We start from the raw sequence: 22435 nt of genomic DNA, 5'->3' as shown, positions 1-22435 counted from the left end.
ACTGAGCCACTAGGGAAGCCTCAGGTAATATTCTTTAACTTTATAAGATACTGCAAAACCATTTTCCAGAGTAGTTGTACCATTTTGCTTTTCCAGCAGCAATGTATAAAATTTAGTTGCTTTGTATCCTTATTAACATTGGTATTGTCAATATTTTAAAATTTAACCATTTTAATTGGTGATAATTCGTTGTATTTTTTTAAACAACTTTTTTGAGACATAATTCACTCATATAATTCACTCATAAAATGTATGATTTCATGGTTTCTAGCTGTCTCTGGGGTCGTACAGAGTTGGACACAACTGAGCGACTTCACTTTCACTTTTCACTTTCATGCATTGGAGAAGGAAATGACAACCCACTCCAGGGTTCTTGCCTGGAGAATCCCAGGGACGGCGGAGCCTGGTGGGCTGCCGTCTATCGGGTCGCACAGAGTCAGACACGACCGAAGTGACTTAGCAGCAGCAGTATATTTATGGGCTTCCCTCATAGCTCAGTTGGTAAAGAATCTGCCTGCAGTGCAGGAGACCTGGGTTCGATTCCTGGGTTGGGAAGATCCCCTGGAGAAGGAAATAGCAACCCAGTCCAATATTCTTGCCAGGAGAACCCCATGGACAAAGGAGCCTAGCAGGCTACAGTCCATGGATTTGCAAGAGTCAGATATGACTTAGCAGAGTTGTAAACTGCTACTGTTCACTGTCAGTTTTAGACAATCACTCCAAGAAGAAATCCTGTGCTCATTAGCCTTCACTGTGTGTTTTTTTCCATTCTCTAGCTCTAGCCAGCCATGATCTGCTTTCTGTCTTTTAAGTTTGCCTACTCTAGGCATTTCATACAAAGAGAATCATATGTTACCTTTTGTGACTGGCTTCTTTTAATGTTTTCCAGGTTTATCTGAATTGTAGCATGTATCAGTACTTTATTCCTTTTTATTGATGGATGATATTCTGTTGAATGGACATAGCACACTGTTTATCCACAAGTTGATGGACATTGGGAGTGTCTACCTTTTGGTTAGTATGAATAATGTTCTATGAACATTGGCTTCCCAGGTGGCCCAGGGGTGAAGAATCTGCCTACCAATGCAAGAGACACCAGAGACATGGGTTCAATCTTTGGACCAGAAAGATTCCCCTAGAGGAGGAAGTGGCAACAACCTCCAGCATTCTTACTGGGAAAATTGCATGAATAGAGAAGCCTGGCTGGCTACAGTTCTTGGGGTTACAAAGGCACACAGCAATACTGTGAACATTTGTGTACAGGTTTTTGTGTGGCACAGATTTTCATTCTTTTGGGTATATCCAGATTAGTTGTATTGCTGGATAATATAACAACTTTGTGTTTAGCCCTTTGAGTAATTGCCAGACTCTTTCCAAACTGGCTGCACCACTTTACATCCCCACCAGCAGTGAATGAGGGTCTTCACAACCTTGCCAACACTTATTACTGTATTTATATAACTGTCCTGGCGTAGAGGTTAAAGCATCTGCCTGGAATGAGGGAGACCAGGGTTCGATCCCTGAGTCGGGAAGATCCCCTGGAGAAGGAAAATGGCAACCCACTCCAGTACTCTTGCCTGGAGAATCCCATGGAGGGAGGAGCCTGGTAGGCTACAGTCCATGGGGTCGCAAAGAGTTGGACATGACTGAGCGACTTCACTTCAGTGAGTATGAAGTGGTGTCTGGTGGTTTTGATTTGCATTTCCATTGCAGATAACTCGTTGTGGTTTTAATATGTATTTCCCGATAGCTGATAATATTGAGGCCAAGTGTCTGTTATATCTTTTGCCCATTTTTAAGTTGAGGTGTCTATTTTCTTATTGTTGAATTTTGAGAGTTCTTAAAATACTCTGGCTATAAGTCCTTTGTTGGATTTGTGGTTTGCAAATATTTTCTGCTCATCTGTAGCTTTTCTTTTCATTCTTTTAACAGTATCTTTTCGAGAGTAAAAGTTCTTAATACTGATAAAGTCCAGTTCACCAGCTGTTTTCTCTTATTTATTGTACTTTTGTTGTCGTATTTAGGAATTCTTGGCCTAACCCTAGGGCATGAATATTTTTTACTCTGTTTTCTTATTGAGGCTTTGAAATGTTTTTATTCAGATCTATGATCATATTGAGTGAATTTTTATATACAATGTGAGATTTAAGTTGAGGTTAATTTTTTTGCATACACATGTACGTTTGATCCAACACCATTTATTGTAAAGACTATTCTTTTATAATTGAATTATTTTTGGACCTTTGTCAGTGTTCAGTAATATTTGTCAGGGTTTATTCCATTGATCTAAATCCCTTTGCCATTACCACACAGACTTTGATTACTATAGTTTTATGGTTAATGTATTGTAATTGAGGAGTTGTGATTCTTCCTGTTTCATTCTTTTTCAAAAACTTTTTAGCTATTTGAGTTCCTTTACTTGTCCATCTAAAATTTAGAATCATTTTATCCATATCTCTGAAAATTCCAGCTGGGATTTTGATTGGTATTGCTTTAAATCTATAGATTAATTTGAGGAGAGTTGGACCATAAAGAAGGCTGAGCGCCAAATAATTGAGACTTTTGAATTGTGGTGCTGGAGAAGACTCTTGAGCGTCCCTCAAGATCCCTCCAGCAAGGAGATCAAATCAGTCAATCCTAAAGGAAATCAGTCCTGAATATTCACTGGAAGAACTGATGTGGAAGTTGAAGCTCCAATTCTTGGGCCACCTGATGTGAAGAGCTGACTCACTGGAAGAGACCCTGATCCTGGGAGAGACTGAAGGCAAAAGGAGAAGTGGGTGGCAGAGGATGAAATTGTTAGCATCACTGAGTCAATGGACATGAGTTTGAGCAAACTTTGGGAGACAGTGGAGGACAGGGAAGCCTGGTGTGCTACAGTCCATGGGGTTGCAAAGAATCAGACATGACTTAGCAACTGCACAACAACAACAAAATCGGAGCATAGTTGTCGTTTCTAAAAATAAAATATTTATTTGGCTGCCCTGGGTCTTGGTTGCATGCAAACTCTTAGTTGTGGTATGAGGATCTAGTTCCCTGACCAGAGAGCGAACCAGGGCCCCATGCATTATGAAATCGAAGACTTCAACATGGGGCTACCAAGAAAGTCCTGAGCTGTCGTTTTTATTATGCTGACCCCTCCAATCCGTATACATGGATGTGTCTTCATGTATTTATTGATTTCTTTCATTGGTGTTTCATAGTTTTGAATGTGCAGATCCTATATGTTTTGTTCTATTTATGCCTACATATCTCAGTTTGGGGGAGCTATGGTAAATAGCCTTGTTTTTAGGATTTCAGTTTCTAATTGAACATTGCCATGTATAGAAATATGATTGATTTTTGTGTGTTTGACTTTGCAGGCAACCTTGCTAAGTTGATTCGTTAGTTTTCTATGTATTTTGTAGATTCTTTGGGATTTTTTAAAGTAGGTGATCATGCATTCTGTGCATAGGGACTGTTTATTTCTTCTGTCCAATCTCTGTACCTCATTGAGGTTGTCATTCTGTTAATAAGAAGGTAGGACCAACACCTCAATGAATGAAGAAAAAGATTTCCTTGCTTCTAGTTTTTGGCTCTTTTAGGTTTCCATGTATACCACTTGGTACATGAGAAAACAAAGTAAATAGAAAAAAAATGAATGATTTACACAGTCACACATTTTTGTTAGTTCTCTTTCTAGCTTCTTGGGATAGGATGCTTCTCTTGAAGTGCTCATTTCTAAGTTTGCAGTTCCATTAAGGTTAGGCAAGGGATCAGTCAGTTCAGTGCAGTCGCTCAGTCATGTTAGACTCTTCGTGACCCCATGGACTGCAGCACACCAGGCTTCCCTGTCCATCACCAACTTCTGGAGCTTGCTCAAATTCGTGTCCATTGAACTGGTGATGCCATCGAACCATCTCATCCTCTGTTGTCCCCTTCTCCTGCCTTCAGTCTGCCAGCATCAGGGTCTTTTCCAATGAGCTCTTCGCATCAGGTGGCCAAATTATTGGAGCTTCAGCTTTCACATCAGTCCTTCCAATGAATATTCAGGACTGATTTCCTTTAGGATTGACTGGTTTGATCTTCTTGCAGTCCACGGGATTCTCAAGAGTCTTCTCCAACACCACAGTTCAAAAGCATCAATTCTTCAGCGTTCAGCTTTCTTTGTGGTCCAACTCTCACATCCATTCATGACTACTGGAAAAACCATAGCTTTGACTGTATGGATCTTTGTTGGCAAAGTAATGCTCTGCTTTTTAATATGCTGTCTAGGTTGGTTATAGCTTTTCTTCCAAGGAGCAAGCGTCTTTTAATTTCATTGCTGCTGTCACCATTTGTAGTGATTTTGGAGCCCATGAAAATCTTTGTTGTTTGAATGTTGAATTTTTAGCCAACTTTTCACCCTCATCAAGCGGCTCTTTAGTTCCTCTTTGCTTTCTGCTATAAAGGTGGTGTCATTTCCATATCTGGGGTTATTGATATTTTTCCCTGCCAATCTTGATTCCAGCCTGTGCTTCATTCAGCCTGGCATTTCACATAATGTCATCTGCATATAAGTTAAATAAGCAGGGTGACAATATACAGCCTTGAGTACTCCTTTCCCAATTTGGAACCAGTCCATTGTTCTGTGTCTGGTTCTAACTGTTGCTTCTTGACCTGCATACAGATTTCTCAGGAGGCAGGTAAGGTGGTCTTATATTCCCATCTCTTTAAGAATTTGCCACAGTTTGTTGTGATCCACACAGTCAAAGGCTTTAGCATAATCAGTGAAGCAGAAGGCAAGGGATACTAGAGGGAAAAATAATATGACAGACTCGTCTCTGGTTGAGTGATACTTTGAATTCTGATAACCTTTTCCTAATCTGCTTGCTATTTACTTTGCAGTGTTAAAATAACTTTTCCGTGTATCATGTCCAGAGATTATGATTGCATTCAGTGGGAGGGACAGAATAGAGTGTGCTTATTACATCTTACCACGGCCAGCCAGCCTAGAATGAATTATCTAGTTCTAAAATTGCTCATATTTTAGCACATCTGAATAAAAGATCAAGCGACTCCCAACAGTTCTTCATACAATCATATTCTAAACCATTGATTCTCAACTGTGGTCGGAGAAAGAATCTTAGAAATGGGCCAGAGAAAGGGTTTCAAAGAAAATACATGTTCCCTTGGTAGAAAATTATTGCATTTAATCAACGATGGAAGATTGTTGTCCATGTTAATTGGCAGAAAAATACATCGAGTCCTTGATTTAGACCACCAACCAATAGATCTTAATTTCTTTGAGAGGGTATAGAAGTCAGAGTTTTATTTTGAGTTTTATTTTGACTTCCTTCTAGAGATATGTATATCTCTAGAAATATATAAAATTGAGAGTTGAGATTTCTAGAGGATTCATGGATCCCAGGCTTTGCAGCCCTCCATAGAGAGCATTAGATCTTATGCAACATTTTCTTTATACTAGCTCTTGTTTTAGGCTGTTCTCAGTTACAAGTTACAGAAGCCTAGAAACTCAAACAGGTAGCACAGTCAGGAAAAGGCAATTGACTTATATCATCAAGCAGTGGAAGGGGAAGGGTAGCTAACTGGTCCCAGGGATCAGAGCTAGAAAGCTGCCAGACTCTCTAACTTGTCTCTGTCATTTGTCAACTACTGTGTCAGATTGTTTTTTTTTCAATGTGGCAGATATAGCTGATGGAAGTGTTTTCAGGCTTATATCTTATAGTTTTATCATTAGAAAGGGACTAAAAATCCCTTTCTTTGGTACCAAGTTTAAAAGTCTTGGGAATATTCAACTGAGTCAGATTAAACAGACTACGGTCATTGTTTGTAATTTTATTATTCCTGTTGTACCATACAACAGGATACATGTTAGTTATCCTACAGGTATCATGCATGTAGATTATAGGAACTCTGGAAGTCAGTTGTAATGAAAGCTGGGGCTCTTGAGGAAAAATTAAAAACCAGTAATATTTTATAGTATCCTTCAGTTCAGTCGCTCAGTCATGTCCAGAGAACAAATAATGTCTGTATATATTGTGTAGACTGACCTCTTAACCTTTTTCTTAAAGAACTCTGGCACTTCGCTTGTTAAAGTTTGTTCACTCATTCAATAAATATTTGTAATTCTTTTCTAGTCTCCAAGATTGCATTTCTGCACTTTGCTAGAATGTGAACTCTTAGAACATCTGCTTTGAGGATGAACATAGTAGGATAGAAGTGTTCAAGCAGAGGCTGGATGATCATTTCTTAGGGTCTTATGGATGGGCTTTGTCTTAGATTGGCATTTCCCAAAGAAGAGTATGAAACAAAAACATGGATATAGGTGGTTTATTTGAAAACTGACCTAGGAACTAGAAGTGAGGAGCTCTGGAGTGAGACAGGGAAGGAGGAAAAAAGGGTGATAAATGAGAGTGCTTGCGGTGAGCAGTAAGAGGTTTAATTTCAATGGAATCACTTAAGAATTATACAGAATGCCTTTCAGTATTATCCATTTGAAAGCTGGAACGCTCAGACAGTTACCCACTGGTTCTTGTTTGCTTTTGGTTGAAGGTGTTAGCTTTTTTGGTGCTTTTGAGTTATTATAGTGCTCCTTAAGACCCTGAGGCATAATGGGTTCACTTCAGTTGGAATACTGGAAGATGACGTGAGTCTGAGCTTCTGGGGCTGGGGCTGAAATGAAAAACAGGTCTAGGGGATGTAATGTGAGCACCAAAGGTATTGGTTATAGGCTTCCTTTTAACTCAAAAGACTCTCTGTAACCTGTTACTTTGAGGGTCCTCTCTCCATGGGATTTTCCAGGCAATAGTACTGGAGTGGATTGCCATTTCCTTCTCCAGGGGATCTTCCCAACCCAGGGATTGAACCCGGGTCTTCCGCATTGTAAACAGACGCATTACCGTCTAAGCCACCAGGGAAGTCCTATAATTTTAATAGCTATAATTTATGAACACTTAGACACTGGTAATTGCTTTATGTATGTTATTTCATCAAAGTGAATGATCTCATTTTAGATGATCTATTGATAATTATTTTATAGTTTAATCTATTCTTGGGCTTCCCTGGTGACTCAGAAGATAAAGAATCCGCCTGCAGAGCTGGAGACCTGGGTTTGATCCCTGCGTTGGGAAGATCCCCTTGAGGAGGGCATGGCAACCCACTCCAGTATCCTTGCCTGGAGAATCCCCATGGACAGAGGAGCCTGGTGGGCTACACTCCAGAGGGTCGCAAAGAGTTGGACATGACTGAGTGACCAAGCACAGCACAATCTATTCCTAGGGTTGTAAATAACTCATATTTTTTAGAATTTGCTTTATTCACCAGTATTTTGAAGGACATGACAAAGGATCAGGAAACTGAAGTCTTACAACTCACTTAACGGTAAATAATAATAGAAGTTCTCCAGGGGAGAGGACAATGCCATGTTTAAAGAATTCATGGACAGTCGCCAGGGATGGCGGAACATAAGGATGGAGCGGGTGTCCAGACTGCTCTCTTGGACACTGTGCAGATTCCTGTGGCTCTCGGGCCTCTCTGAGTGGGAGCTGCCCGGCAGCCCCGGATCATGGAAGAGAAAGCGCTAGAAGTTTATGATTTGATTCGAACCATCCAGGACCCAGAGAATCCCAATACTTTAGAAGAACTGGAAGTGGTAACGGAAAGTTGTGTGGAGGTTCAGGAGATTAATGAAGATGACTATTTGGTTATTATAAGGTTCACGCCAACGGTATCTCATTGCTCTTTGGCGACTCTTATTGGGCTGTGCTTAAGAGTAAAAACTTCAGTGGTGTTTACCGTTTAAACATAAGTTGGAAATCTACATTTCTGAAGGAACCCACTCAACAGAGGAGAATATCAACAAGCAGATAAATGACAGAGCGAGTGGCGGCTGCCATGGAGAACCCCAACTTAGGGGAAATCGTGAAACAGTGTGTCCTGGAACCTGACTGATAGCTGTTTTAGAGCCACTGAAGTATAATCATTTGATATATTTGTTTAAAGTCTTTGTAAAATGTAAAAGATTCATGTTTAATACATAGGTGATTTGTACCTCAGAGCATTTTTTTAAACGATGATTTCCAAGCAAGATTTAATTATCAGATAGTACCTAGTTTGTTCAATGTATAACATTCTCAGGATTTGTAACCCTTAAATGATCAGACAAAAATATTTTCTAGTTATTGTGTGTAAGATGAGTTGCTATTTTTCTGATGCCCATTCTGACGCTTTTCATGTCAAAATATTTACTGTGCCCAAGTGTTTTCAGATTAAACCATTACTCTGTAAAATAAATAAAGGAGATGATTCTTGTTAAAAAAAAAAAAAAATTCATGATGGCACAATACTCCTGTATTATGTACCAGTTGACCAGTGACTGTATAACATCCCAGCAGACAAAGAGCAACCTATAGAATTTTCTTTGAATTTGAGAATGTAACAGATCCAGCGAGTGGCCAGTAACCTGGGTGAATGAGCATATATTTTCTCTTCACTGATACTGCCTAAATGATTTAATGATAGTTTTGAGGACTTTTTTCTGCTTCTACCGTTTAGGCTCATGCTCCTGTTCCACTGTTGTCTGTGACTGATTACTATGGTGACAGCCTTGTTGTCCATCTTATTAACATGTTTTAGCATACCGTATTCGTGCGTAGTTAGCTCTGGGATGCATACAGTGCATCATGGGTTATCTCACAAATTCCTTTTCCTTTAGTTGAGACTTAAAACATTGGTATTCTGCTGCTACTGAAGTTACTGGTTTAAGTATTCGTGCATCTTAATTACTGCTTGTAAATGGCCCCTTTTAGGACTCGCGTTTTTATTTTGGTCCCAAATTTAATCTTTTGGCTTTAAGTTCAAACTGTTGATGTGGCCAACTCTCTTAATAGTCTCTTTGCTAAGTGTCCTTGACTCTAGTTTTGGGAAAAACTGCTTTCTAGAGATTTTCTGTTAACTGCTGATAGTAGCCATGCTGCCAGGCTATATTTTAGCTTTTTCATACTTGAACTACTCCAGTGGAGCCATCACATCAGTTAATATAGTATTTAGAAGCACACGTTTTATTAGAGTCAACTCTACCTACATTTGAAGTCCAACTCTGACAATGCTTAGCTCTGTCTTTGTGCTTGTTTTCTGTTGTGTAAATTGGACGGAATAACCTCTGTTTCATAAAGTTCATGAAGTATTTAGGGCAGTGCCTGGCATATGCTAAGGCCTAATAAGTTGTAACAACAGAATCATCATTGTCATTATTCTTGTAGCTTCTTTTAGTGTTTATTCCTTCCTTCTCCTTTTCGTCCCCTCCTTTTGTAAATCTTACCCAGATTCTAGTTCCTCTTCTTGGATTATTGGAGCATCTTGGATTTTGTGTTTACTTAGTTTTTTATTCGCGAGTATCTAAAAGATGTGTCTGCACCTGGCTTTTTCCAGATTGTGACCTCCCATGCACCCCTCAGCTCAGTGTAATCTATTTTTGGTATCCATCATTCCTCTGAAATAGCTTTCGTCAAGGTCGATAGTGAACCTGCTGCTAAATGAGAAGACCTTTCTCTGTCCTTATCTTACATGGCCTTTGCAATCCAAAAGGATGGCTTTCTCGTTCTTGAAAGAGTCTTTCTTTCACTTCTATTTTGGCTTTTCTCACTTTGAATGCCCATCAGCTTTTGCCCTTTCCTTGAACTGGCAGTGTTTCTCAGAGTTTGATTTATAGTTCTTTACTCTTTTAAAAGTGTTTTATATTATATAATACTTTATATACATGTGAATATATACGTGTATATATATGTTTAGGAAGCACAATGGCAAAATGAATTGATGTGAACTCAACATTCAATTTAAAAATTACCAATACCTTGTTTCTTTGCATACTCTGTGATAGGCTGAATAATACCCTTTCACTCTAAAATGTCCATGTGTTAATCCCCAGAACATATGACCTTGAATGTAAAAGTGACTTTATAGGTATGATTAAATTGAGGCTTTTGAGGTGGCAGCTTATCCTTTTGGGCCTGATGTAATAAGAATGGTTCTTATAAGAAGGCCACAGGAAGAGTCCGAGGAGAAGGAAATACCGCCACAGAAGCGGGGACTAGGGTGCTGTGACCACTGGTGAGGCAGACTATAAAAGCTGGAAAAGATAAGGAAGGGATTTTCCCTTGGTGCCTCCAGAAGGAACCAGCCTTGTGACACACTGATTATTATTAGCCTGTGAGACTCATTTTGGATTTCTGACCTCCAGAACTGTAAGAGTAAGTTTATGTTGTTTTACTCCTCCAACTCTGTGGTAGTTTGTTACGGCAGCAATAGGAAACTAGTATACTCTTCTTCTATCTCATCATCTGCTGTGACTTCAGTTACCACCTGTTTACACGAAAGCTTGAATGTATATAGTTCATTTGTATCATACATACTTTTTACTCAAGGAATTCAGGCTATGCACATGGCAAGTAAGAGTAGAAAATGTTTTAGTAACATTTAAAAATTCAAGTTAAATCTTTGATGTTTTACCTTAGTGATTGTTTACTTTTCAACCAAAGAAACAGTAATTTGTTCTACTGCTAGAGGACTGGCTTATTAAGAAATATAACTGCATCTTTTTCTTGAATTTTAGACCCTTAGAACTGTTTGATTTTCCACAGGCATCTGAATCACAGTATGTCTGAAACAAGTTGATAATGATCATCTCTTCCACTGCTCCTCTCATTTTTCCCTTAGTATTGTTACCAATACCTAGCCAGTTATCTGAGCTGTAAACCTATGTATCATTCCTGTCTTCTCCCTCTTAGGCTTCCTATCAGTGTCATTCAGTTCTAGTATTCATTTTCCTAACATTTACTTTCATCCGACCTCCTAACTGGTCTACTTGTCTTTGGGCTTAATTTGTTCTCTGTGTTGCCTGTAGGATAAAGTCCAAACTTCTCAACATGTCAGAAAGGCCTTCATATTCCCTGCCTGCATCTTCTTTTCATTCTTTGACCTTCATCCTCTTCTCAGTTCCATTCTGGCCCCGTCTCCAGCCATATGCAAACTATATTTTGGCTGTCTTGAACTACTTGCTATCCCTGACTGCTGGCACGTGTATGCTCTTGCTCCTACGTAATTAAGATTCTGTCTGCCCGGACTATTTCTTCTGGTTTCCTCTCTGACCTTCCTGTCTCTTACCCCACCTCAGCACTCTTTGGATATTTAAGTACTACTTGTCCTTCAGATGGCACATTACCATCACTTTCTCTAAGGAGCATTATTTGAATTCACAAGCTTAGGTTAAATACCAGTTCTGTGTGGTCTTAGCATGCCTTATTCTTATGTCTTACCTCTTTCTGGTACTGGTTATACTTCATTGTGATTGCCTGTTTCTTTGTCTATGTTTCCCATTAGTTGTAAGTTCTTTGAGAGTTGGAACTGTTTTCTTCACCTTTTGCCTTTCATAGCATAACACAGTACTTAACTACAGTAACGTCTGTGGGCTCATATGATTATACAATAGTATAGAATATTTAAAATATTTCATACCAGCATCTCCTTAAGCAAGATAGCATTTTAGATTTTTGTTTTCCTTATGAAATAAATATTTGGGTTTTAAATGTGTCACGGACAATGATGTTATAGATTACTGGAAAATGACTTTTTTCCTTGTTAGGTTGTGTCCTGCTTCTTCCTTATATTGAATACTAGTATTGCATGTTGGAGACTTTATATTTTTAAAAAATTCTTTTAAAAAATTATAGTTGATTTAGTCTTTCAGATGTACAGCAAAGTGAATCAGTTATATATATACACCTATTTTTTTTCAGATTCTTTTTCATTATAGGCTATTACAAGATAATTAGTATAGTTTCCTGTGCTCTATAGCAGGTCCTTGTTGTTTATTTTATATATAGTAGTGCATATCTGTTGATCCCAGATTCCTAATTTATTCCTCCTTCCTTTTCCCCTTTGGTGACCATAAGTTTATTTTCTGTGTTTATTTCTATTTTGTAAATAAGTTCATTTGTGTCTTTTTTTTTTAGATTCTACATATAAGTGATGTCATGTGATATTTGTCTTTCTTTGTCTGACTTACTTAATGTGATAATATCTAGGTCCATCCATGTTGTAGTGTTTCTTTCTTTTTACAACTGAGTAATATTCCATAATATATATTCTATAATAAATTTAGTAGTAATATTTCATATTTTTTATCCATTCATCTGTTTGTGGACATTTAGATTGATTCCATTTTTGCTGTTGTAAACAATGCTGCTGTGAACATTGGAGTACATGTATCCTTTTGAATTAGAGTTTTCTTCAGATACATGCCCAGAAATGGGATTGCTGGATCATATGGTAACTCTGTTTTCAGCTTTTTAAGGAACCTCCATACTGTTCTCCGGTTTAGGAAGGTTCTCTTTTCTCCACACCCTCTCCAGTGTTTATTATTTGTAGACTTTTTTTTTTTGTTTTGCCATTTTATTTTTTTAATTGAAGGATAATTGCTTTACAGAATTTTGTGGTTTTCTGTCACACATCAATAAGAATCAGCCATAGATACACCCATGTCCCATCCTTCCCAAAACTCCCTCCCATCTTCCTCCCCATCCTACCCTTCTAGATTGTCACAGGGCCCCTGTTTGAGCTCCCTCAGTCATATAGCAAATTCCCATTGGCTGTCTATTTTCCATATGGTATTGTAAACTTCCATGTTACTCTCACCATACATCTCACCCTCTTCCTCCTTCCCTCCTCTTGTGTCCATAGGTCTGTTCTCTGTGTTTCTCATTGATACCCTGAAAATAAATTCATCTTTTTAGTCCATATATATGCATCAGTATATGATATTTATATTTCTTTCTGACTTACTTCACTCTGTATAATAAGCTCTAGGTTCGTCCACCTCATTAGAGCTGACTCAAATGCATTCCTCTTTATGGCTGAGTAGTATTCCATTGTATATATGCAACAGCTTCTTGCTGTTACGTATATTCTTGCTATTGTAAATAGTGCTGCAGTGAACATTGGGGTACGTGTGTCTTTCAGTTTTTGTTTGCTCAGGGTATATGCCAAGTAGTGGGATTGCTGGGTCACATGGTGGCTTTATTCCTAGTTTTTAAGGAATCTCCTTACCATCTTCCATAGTGGTTGTATCAGTTTACATTTCCACCAGCAATGCACGAGGGTTCCCTTTTCTCCACACCCTCTCCAGCATTTATTGTTTGTAGATTTTTTAATGATGGCCATTCTGACTGGTGTGAAGTGATATCTCATTGTAGTTTTGATTTGCATTTCTCTAATAATTAGCAGTGTTGAACATCTTTTCATGTGCCTATTGGCCATCTGTATGTCTTCTTTGGAGAAATATTTAGGTCTTCTGTCCATTTTTTGGATTGCTTTTTGTTTGTTTTTGGTATTAAGCTGTATGAGCTGTTTGTATATTTTGGAATTAGTCCCTTGCTGATGCATTGTTTGCAGATATTTTCTCACATTCTATAGGTTGTCTTTTCATTTTGTTTATGGTTTCCTTTGCTGTGCAAAAGCATTTAATTAGGTTTCATTTGTTTATTTTTGCTTTTGTTTCCATTACTCTAGGAGACCAATCCAAAAAAATATTGCTGTGGTTTATGTCAAAGAGTGTTCTGCCTGTGTTTTCCCTTGTGAGTTTTATAATCTCCAGTCTTACATGTAGGTCTTTAACCTATTTTGAATTTTGTTTTTGTATTTGCTGTTAGAGAATGCTCTTATTCTTTTACAAATAGCTGTCTGGTTTTCCCAGCACCACTTATTGAAGAGACTGTCTTTCCTCCATTGTATATTCTTGCCTCCTCTGTTGTGGATTAATTGATCATAAGTGCATGGCTATATCTCTGGGCTTTCTATCTCATTCCATTAATCTATGTTTCTGTTTTTGTGGTGGTACCATACTGTTTTGATTACTGTAGGTTTGCATTGATAATATAGTCTGATGTCAGGGAGTGTGATTGCTTCAGCTCCATTCTTCTTTCTCAAGATTGTTTTGGCTATTTGGAGTCTTTTGTATTTCCATACATATGCCATTGGTAATTTGATAGGGGTTGCACTGAATCTGTAGATTGCCTTGGGTAGAATGGTCATTTTAATGATACTGAGTCTTCCAGTCCAAGAATGCAGGTGTATCTTTCCATCTGTCTGTCATTTTCAATTTCTTTCATCAGCATCTTACAGTTTTTGGAATGCAAATCATTTGTCTCCTTAGGAAGGTTTATTGCTAGGTATTTTATTCTTTTTGATGTGATCGTAAATGAGATTGTTTCCTTGATTTCTCTTTCCGATATTTTGTCGTTAGTGTATAGAAATGCAGCAGACTTACGTATTTTAATTTTGTGTTTAGCAGCTTTTCACTGATGGGCGCCAGTAGTTTTCTGGTGGCATCTTTAGGATTTTCTCTGTATAGTATTTTTAGTCATCTGCAAACAGTGACAGTTTTACTTCTTCCTTTCCAATTAAGATTCCTTTCTTTTTTCTTCTCTGATTGCTGCTAGGATCCAAAACTATGTTGAATAAAAGTGGCAAGATTAGGTATCCCTGTCTTCCTGATTTTAGAGGAAATGCTTTCAGCTTTTCATCATTGGATGTGATGTTAGCTGCAGACTTGTCCTATGTGCCCTTTATTATACTGAGGTATGTTCCCCTCTGTGCCCATATTTCTGGAGAGGGTTTATCATAATAGATGTTGAATTTTATTAGAAACTTTTCCTGCATCTGTTGAGATGATCATAGGTTTTTTATTCTTCAGTGGTGTTAATGTGGTGTATCACAACTGATAGATTTGCAGATATTGAAAAATCCTTGTATCTATGCGATGATTCCCACTTGATCAAGGTATATGAGCCTTTTAATGTATTGTTGAATTCAGTTTGCTAGTGTTTTGCTGATGATTTTTGCACCTGTATTCATTGGTGATACTGACCTATAATTTTCTTTTGTGTGTGTATGTGTGTGGTATCCATGTTGTAAGCTTTATCTTATGGCAGTATTTACTGAAATGAATAGGTATAATTCTGTCAGCCAGCTTTTTTTGGTGAATTGATTCTTCACTATGACTCCAAAGTTTTCCATCAAAGACAGAATGGAGAAGATGGAAATGTATTGCAAATTTAAATAATTGCCATTTTTCTATAATAAATAGCTCTGTAGCTATTATATTATAGATTTTGTAATTACAGAGTGCTCAATACACAGAATAAACCCTGATTTGAGATTGAGAATTACTTTCTGCTGTTACAGTCAGCATTAAGCAAACCATATGACTTTACTTAGTTCTATTCATTCAGTTTTGTTTATTTTAGAAGTAAAAGCAAGTAACAATGGAATCTACTAGTTTTTAAAGAATTTTGGAGTATTGTAGATATTATTAAATGTTACCATTTCGTTCAATTTACTGGGAGGAAGTTGGCAGGAGGTAAAATGAGAAGCATTGGAGGAAAAATAAGCATTTTTTGGAAAATAAAAAATTCATGATCTTTCAACCACAATTTAAAACTCCTGGCTTTGTGGGATTATACCTAATTTAAAAATAAATTATGAACTTATTTGTGAAGATTGTATGACATACAGTAGGCACTAGATGTGTGAATAAATTAAAGTAACACCTTTTGTAGTTCCCTTCTCAATCCTATAGCATTGGGTGCTCAATAGAAGCAAATGTATCTAGACAGCATGGGCAACATTGTTAAGTTTTTCCTGACAGTCCTGCCATATCCCACCCACTACATCTTCTACTCCACAATGTATGGTTTTTCCTTCTATAGCAAGAAGAGCACCTTGATATAGCTTTATTATAGAAATTACCACTAGCATTCAGAACAGTGACATTGAAATTACTGTTTATATGTTTGCTTTCCTTCCAATAAAACCTTTAAAGCCAGTTACTGGATCTAGTATTGTGCATAAGACATAGCAGATGTTTCGGTATATGTTTGAATTGAGAATAAGAGTTAGAATTTTGGTATACTTTCTTAAGTATATATGGTCAATAGAGTTCAACTGAACACAGATGCACTATTTTGTAGTTGACAAGTATTAACTCTCAGGTGCTGTTTAAACTTCTCTTCAAAGTATTTTATTGTCTGGATATTGGTCAGCGCAATCAAAAATATTTAAAGTTAAAACTTCTTTGGGAATTCCCTGGCAGTCCAGTGGTTAGGACTCTGCATTTTCATTGCTAGGGGCCCAGGTTCAGGCCACGGTCAGGGAACTAAGATCCTGCAAGCCTTGGTCCATAGCAGCGTGACTATAGTCTATGAATATAGTTGATACTGTATTGCATATTTGAAAGCTAAGAGAGTAAAACTTAAAAAGTTACTATAAGAAAAAGAATTTGTAACTCTGCCGATGGCATTGGCTTATTTCTGCTGATCATTTTGTAATATATACAGATAGTGAATCGTACATCTGAGACTAATACACGGTTCACTTCAATTAAAAAAATTTTAGGAGAATGTTTTTAAAAGATGTGATTGTTGTTCAATTGCTAAAATATGTGGAAGTGAAATCTATGTCAACATTAACACCAAAGACTAAAGTGACAGATGGAAGAAGCACTGTTTTAAGAATCTTTTGTAAAATAATATATGTATTATTTGTTGTTTTTCAGTCGCTGAGTCACGTCTGACTCTGCGACCCTGTGGGCTGCATGCACCACACTAGGCACCCCTGTTCTTCACTATCTCCCACAGTTTGCTCAAATTCATGTTCACTTAGTTGGTGATGTTATCCTATGATCTCATCCTCTGGTGCTCCCTTCTCCTTTTGCCTTCGATCTTTCCTAGCATCAGGGTCTTTTCCATTGAATTGACTCTTTGTGTCAGGTGGCCAAAGTATTGGAGCCTCCTCTTCAGTCCTTCCAATGAATATTCAGGATTGGTTTCCTTTAGGATTGACTGGTTGGATTTCCTTGCAGTCCAAGGGACTCTCAAGAGTCTTCTCCAACACCACAGTTCAAAAGCATCAATTCCTCAGTGCTCAGCCTTCATTATGGTTCAACCCTCATATCCATTCATGACTCCTGGAAAAACCATAGCTTTGACTAGACAGACCTTTGTCGCAGAGTGATGTCTCTGTCTTTTAATATGCTGTCTAGGTTTGTCATAGCTTTCCTTCCAAAGAGCAAGAGTCTTTTAATTTCATGGCTGCAGTCACCATCTGTGGTGATATTGGAGCGCAAGAAAATAAAATCTGTCCTTGTTTCCACTCTTTACTCATCTATTTGCAGTGAAGTGATGGGACTGGATGGCATGATGTTCGTTTTTGAATGTTGTTTTAAGCCAGCTTTTTCACCATCCTGTTTCACTCTCATCAAGAGGCTCTTTTAGTTCCTCTTCACTTTCTGCAGTTAGAGTGATATTATCTACCTATCTGAGATTATTGATATTTCTCCCTGCAATCTTGATTCCAGCTTGTGCTTCATCCAGCCCAGCATTTCACGTGATGTACTCTCCATAGATGTTAAATAAGCAGGGTGACAACAAATAGCCTTGTCATACTCCTTTCCCAGTTTTGAACCAACCAGTTGTTCCATTTAAGGTTTTAACTGTTGCTTCTTGACCTGCATACAAGTTTCTCAGGAGGCAGGAAAGACGATATGGTATTCCCATCCCTTGGCTACCCTGGTGGCTCAGATAGTAGAGAATTCGCCTGCAGTGTGAGAGACCTGGGTTCGATTCCTGGGTTGGGAAGATCCCATGGAGGAGGGCATGGCAACGCACTCCAATATTGTTGCCTGGAGAATCCCCATGGACAGAGCCTGGCAGGCTATAGTCTATGGGGTCACAAAGAGTCAGACACAACTGAGTGACTAAGCACAAAATTTTCCATAATTTGTTGTGATCCATACAATCAAAGGCTTTAGTATAGTCAGTGAAGCAGAAATAGATGTTTTTCTGAAATTCCCTTGCTTTTTCTATTTAAAAGATAGACTGTTATTATGAAAAGTCAGTGGGAAAATTCATGTCTCATTTTCTTACTGATTATTATAGTTTTTTGATTGAAATCAAATTGAAATCGAAATTTGAAAATACTTATTTAAAAGTCATAGACTTACGTATTTAGTTATGTAATTTACTTAGGGAAGTCATTAAGAGTTCTAATTATTATATTCAGGTCTAGTCAACAGTTTTACTGGATTTGGATAAATTAAAATTTTTTTCTTTTTTTTAGTTGAAGTGTAATTGACTTACAATATTATATTTCAGATGTATAGCATAATGACACAATATTTTTATACATTACAAAATGGTTAGTACAGTAAATCTAGTCTGTCACCATACAAAATTATTACAGTATTACTGACTATACTCCCTAAACTGAACATTATGTCCCTATGATGTGTTTATTTTATAACTGATCATTTGTACCTCTTAAATCTCCCTTACCTAATTAACTCATCCTCCCTATCCTTTCCCCTTTGGAAACCACCCTTTTGTTTTCTTTGTCTGTTAATCTCTTTCTGTTATGTCTGTTCATTTGTTTTGTTTTTCAGATTCTACATACAAGTAAAATCATACAGTATTTGTCTTTCTCTGTCTTAGCATAGTACCCTCCAGATTCACCTGTACTGTCACAATGGCCAGATTTGATTCTTATTTATGGTTGAGTAGTGTTCCATATACCACATCTTTTATACAGACACACACCCCCACATCTTTTTTTATTCATTCATCTATGAATGGATACTTAGTTTGGTTCCATATCTCAGCTGTTGTAAATATTGCTGTGGTGAACATAGGAGTTTGTATATCCTTTTTGAATTAGTGCTTCTGTTTTCTTTAGAAAATTATCCAGAAGTGGAATTCCTGGATCATATGGTAGTTCTGTTTTTTAAATTTGTGGGGGAACCTCCATACTGTTCTCCGTTGTGACTAGCAGTTTACATTCCTCCTAACAGTGCACAAGCATTCCCTTTTCTCAACATCCTCCTGAACACTTGTTATTTGTTATCTTTTAAATAGCTATTCTGAAATTTGTGAGGTAATTTCTCATTGTGGTTTTGATATGCATTTCCCTAATGATTAGTGATATTGGAGCATGTTTTCCTGTGTCATTTGACCATCTGTGTATCTTTAGAAAAACGCCCAAATAGGCCCTGAGTCGACTTTTTAATTGGGTCGTTTGTTTGTTGTTGAGTTGTGTGAGTTCTTTGTATATAGTTGGATATTAACCCCTTATCAAATATGTTGTAGCAAATATCTTCTCCCATTCAGTAGGCTGCCTCTTCAGTTTGTTGACAGTATCCTTTTCTGTGCAGAAGCTTTTTGGTTTGATTTAATTCCATTTCTTTATTTTCGCTTTTGTTTTGCTTGCCTGAGGGGAGATACCCCCCAAAATATTGCTAAGACCAGTGTTAAACAACATATTGATTATGTTTTCTTTGAGGATTTTTATGGTGTCTGGTTTTACATTTAAGCCTTTAATTTATTTTGAGTTTATTTTTGTATATGGTGTGAGAAAGTAGTCCAGTTTGATTATTTTGCTTGTGGCTGTCCAGTTTTCCCAACATCATTTATTGAAGAGGCTGTCTTTCCTCCCTTGTATATTCTTGCCTCTTTTTTTGTAGAATCCAATCCAGTCGTTGTGCTCAGTGATGTCTGACTCTTCGCAGCCCCATGGCTGCCAGGCTCCACTGTCCATGGGATTTCCCAGGCAATAATACTGGAGTGGGTTTCCATTTCCTACTCCAGGAGATTTTTCTAATCCATGGATCAAACCTGTGTCTCCCGTGTAGGCAGGCAGATGCTTTACTAATGTGCTTCCTGGCCATAAAAATGTCAGTTTCTTTCTGGGCCCTCTGTTCTGTTCCATTGATCTGTTTTTATGCCAGTACCATACTGTTTTGATTACTATAGCTTTGTAATATGGTTGGTTAAAATCTAACTTTGTTCTTCTTTTTCAAGATTGTTTTGGACTCTTGAGGTCTTTTATGTTTCCATATGAATTTTAGAATTATTTGTTCTAGTTCTGTGAAAAATGTCGTTAGTATTTTGATAGAGACTGCACTGAATCTGTACTGTTTTTTAAATATATCTTTCTGATTGCTTTTAGGGTATAGAAACAGCAGATTACTATATATTAATTTTGTATCCTGCAATTGTATTAATTCATTTATTCTATTAGTGTTTGGTATTATCTTTAGGATTGTCTATTTACAGTATCATGTCATTTTCAAAAAGTGTCAGTTCTACACTTCCTTTCTGATTTGGATTCCTTTTATTCTTTTTGTTGCCTGATTGGTATAGCTAGGACTTCCAAAACTCTGTTGAATTATAGTGGCAAGAGTTTGCATCTTTTTCATGTTTCTGATTTTAGAGGAAATGCTTTCAGGTTTTCACTGTTGAGTATGTTATGGGCAAAAGATTTGTCATATATAGCTTTTATTATGTTGAGGAATGTTCCCTCTACACCCAGTTTGTTGAGAATTCTTATCATAAATGGATGTTGATTTTGTCAAATGCTTTTTTCTCCAATTTTTCTTCATTTTGTTAATACGGTATATCATGCTGATTGACTTTCAGGTACTGAACCATTCTTGCATCCCTGGGATAAGGCTCACTTGATTATGGTATATGATACTTCTAGTGTATCATTGAATTCTGTTTGCTGATATTTTGCTGAGGATTTTTTCACCTATTTTATCAATGAGTTGGGCCCGTAGTTTTCCTGTTTTGTGATGTTTCTGTTGGTTTTGATAGTAGGGTGATTTTGCTTAATGAGTGAGTTTGTATTCCCTTTTCAATTTTTAAAGTAGTTTGAGAAGTTCGGGTGTTAACTTTGCTTTAAATGTCTGGTAGGATTCATTTGTGAAGCTGTCTGGTCATGCACTTTGTTGAGAACGTGTTTTACTGATTCAGTTCCATTATTGTTATTTGATTTGTCCATATTTCCTTTCTCATTCAAGACTGTATGTTTGCAGAAATTTATTCATTTGTTCCAGGTTATTCATTTTATTGGAGTGCAGTTGTTTGTAGTAATCTTTTATGATCCTTTTTTATTTTTTGTGGTGTGAGTTGTAGCTTCTCTTTCATTTGATTTTCTTTATTTGTGTCTAGTCTTTTTTGTTGATGAGTCTAGCTATAGGCGTATCAAATTTACCTGTCTTTTCAAAGAAGCAGATCTTAGTTTCAGTGATCTTTTCTATTTGTTTTTTAAAGTCTTTATTTCCTTTATTCCTGCCCTGATTTTTATTGTTTCTTTCCTTCTACTAACTTTGGGTTTTTTCTAGTTCATTTATATGTAAAGTTAGATTGTTTATTTGAAGTTTTTTTTTCTTGTGGTAGGTTTGTGTTGCTGTAAATTTCCCTCTTAGTATTGCTTTTGCTACATTCCATAGACTTTGGATCACTGTTTCATTTTTCATATCTTTCTTGATTTCCTCTTTGATTCTTTCATGAACATTTTGTTGTTTAGTGACATGATTATTTGTCATCCATGTATTTCTATTTTTTTGCAGGCTTTTTGGGCTGTAGTTGATTTCTAATCTCATAGCATTGTGGTCGGAAATGATGCTTAATATGACTTATGTCTTTTAAAATTTATTGAGGTGGCAGGAATACATAGAATACAAACGTCCAACAAAGGTCCGTCTAGTGAGAGCTGGACTATAAAGAAAGCTGAGCACCAAAGAATTGATGCTTTTGAACTGTGGTGTTAGAGAAGACTCTTGAGAGTCCCTTGGACTGCAAGGAGAACTAACCAGTCATTCCTAAAGGAAATCAGTCCTGAATAGTCATTGGAAGGAGTGATGCTGAAGCTGAAACTCCAATATGTTGGCCATCTGATGCAGAGAACTGACTCATTTGAAAAGACCCTGATGCTGGGAAAGATTGAAGGCAGGAGAGGGGAACAACAGAAGATGAGATGGTTGGATGGCATCACCAACTCAATGGACATGAGTTTGAGCAAGCTACAGGAGTTGGTGATGGACAGGGAAGCCTGGTGTGCTGCAGTCCATGGGGTCCCAAAGAGTCGGACATGACTGAACGCCTGAATAAAACTGAACTGAAATTTATTGAGACTTGTTTTGTGGCCTAGTATGTAAAAGTTCCATGTGTACTTGAAAAGAATGTGTATTCTGCCTCTTGGATGGAGTGTGTTAAGTCCATCTGTTTCGAGCTAAGACCCGTGTTTCTTTATTGATTTTTCTGTCTGGATTTTCTCTCCATTGATGTAAGTGAGGTGTTAAAGTCACCTACTACTATTGCATTACTGTCAGTTTCTTTATATTTGTTAACATTTTCTTTATATATTTGTGTGTACCTGTCTTAGGTGTATATATCTATTTACAATTGTTTTATCTTCTTGCTGCATTGATTCCTTGATCATTATACACAAATGACCGTTTTTGTCTCTTGTAATGGTTTTTCTTTTTAAAGTCTCTTTTGTCTGATGCAAGTATTGCTACCCTAGCTTTCTTTTCATTTTTGTTCACATGGAATGTTTTCCATCCAAC

The 22435-nt window shown here is 37.3% G+C and overlaps 1 protein-coding gene and 1 pseudogene across 1 annotated transcript in view; both read left to right on the top strand.

The window, feature by feature from the left end:
* NDUFS4 (NADH:ubiquinone oxidoreductase subunit S4) overlaps positions 1–22435 on the top strand; it is a 111717-nt gene that overhangs the window by 10824 nt on the left and 78458 nt on the right. The window lies entirely within an intron of this gene.
* LOC128066112 (cytosolic iron-sulfur assembly component 2A-like) lies at positions 7452–7932 on the top strand (annotated as a pseudogene).

Source organism: Budorcas taxicolor, chromosome 20, assembly GCF_023091745.1.
Source record: "Budorcas taxicolor isolate Tak-1 chromosome 20, Takin1.1, whole genome shotgun sequence".
Classification (NCBI taxonomy): domain Eukaryota; kingdom Metazoa; phylum Chordata; class Mammalia; order Artiodactyla; family Bovidae; genus Budorcas; species Budorcas taxicolor.
This window is presented reverse-complemented; position numbering and strand designations above follow the sequence as displayed.